Source organism: Aethalodelphis obliquidens, unplaced genomic scaffold, assembly GCF_003676395.1.
Source record: "Aethalodelphis obliquidens isolate GAN/ISIS:26980383/991018 unplaced genomic scaffold, ASM367639v1 scaffold71, whole genome shotgun sequence".
Taxonomy (NCBI): Eukaryota; Metazoa; Chordata; class Mammalia; order Artiodactyla; family Delphinidae; genus Aethalodelphis; species Aethalodelphis obliquidens.
In genome coordinates, this window is record NW_020838015.1 from 4,195,826 (window position 1) to 4,196,925 (window position 1,100).

The following is a 1,100-nucleotide window of genomic DNA, read 5'->3' on the forward strand; positions in this document are numbered from 1 at the left end:
TTTTTCATGTGGATATCCAGTTGTCCCAGTGCCTTTTGTTGAAAAGATTTTTGTTTCTCTATAAAATTGCAGTGACACGTGCAGGTCTACGAAATAATACAGAGTGGTCCGTGGTACACTTTGGCTAGTTTTCTCCAATGGTAACATTTTTCAAAACTACAGTATAATATTATAACCTGGGTATTGACATTGATATGATCCATAGCTCTTATTCAGATTTTCCTAGTTTTATTTATACTCATTTGTGTGTGTGGGGGGGTGGAGTGGGGGGCCATAACTTTATTAAGTCCTATACAGTTTTATCACCTGTGTAGGTTGGTGTATCCACCACCACAGTCAAGGAACTGAACAGTTCCAACACCACAAGGATCACTCCTGTCGCCCTGTTATAACCATTCCCACTTTCCTGCCACCACCACCCTTGCCCCTCCCTGACCATTGGCAAACACTAATCTGACCTCTATTTCTAAAATTTCATCATTTCAAAAATCTCATATGAAGCGAACCATGTGTTATGTAACAATTTGGGATTGGCATTTTTCACTCAAAAAAATATGGAGCACTTTAAATTTGCATATCATCCTTGCAAAGGGGCCATGCTAATCGTTTTCATCTCATTGCCATTTTCATGTATGTGATGCCAAAGTGCATATAATCATTTATTTTTTAATGTTGGTATTGATGTATTTGTATCATATCTCTCGATTTTTATTTATTTTCTATGTATCATGTCTTTTTGTTCCTGTATTCCTCCTTTATTACCTTTTTTTGTATTAAATAATTTTTTTCTAGTGTCCCCTTTAAATTCCTTTGTTTTTAATTATATTTTTTGGAATGATTTTCTTAGTGCTTCTTCTGGAGGAATTATAATATGCTTCTAAACTTAAAAACAATCTATTTCAGATAATGCTAACTTAATTCCAGTAAAATATAGAAACTGCTCCGATATTGCTCTATTGCCTCCCCCTTCCTTTGTGATACTATTGTCATATATATTACTTCTTTATATGCTATATTCCTCCAATTATAACTATTCTTTATGTGATTCTTTTTTAAATATGTTAAGAGAAGAAACGAGAAAAACTCTCTTTATCTTTTTT

The 1,100-nt window shown here is 33.6% G+C and overlaps 1 non-coding gene across 1 annotated transcript; it reads right to left on the reverse strand.

Moving 5' to 3' along the window:
- Positions 1 to 548: 548 nt before the first annotated feature.
- On the reverse strand, positions 549 to 659 carry LOC113612007 (U6 spliceosomal RNA). The gene has a single exon (XR_003429689.1). It is a non-coding gene; the product is annotated as a U6 spliceosomal RNA (small nuclear RNA).
- Between the last annotated feature and the right edge of the window lie 441 nt (positions 660 to 1,100).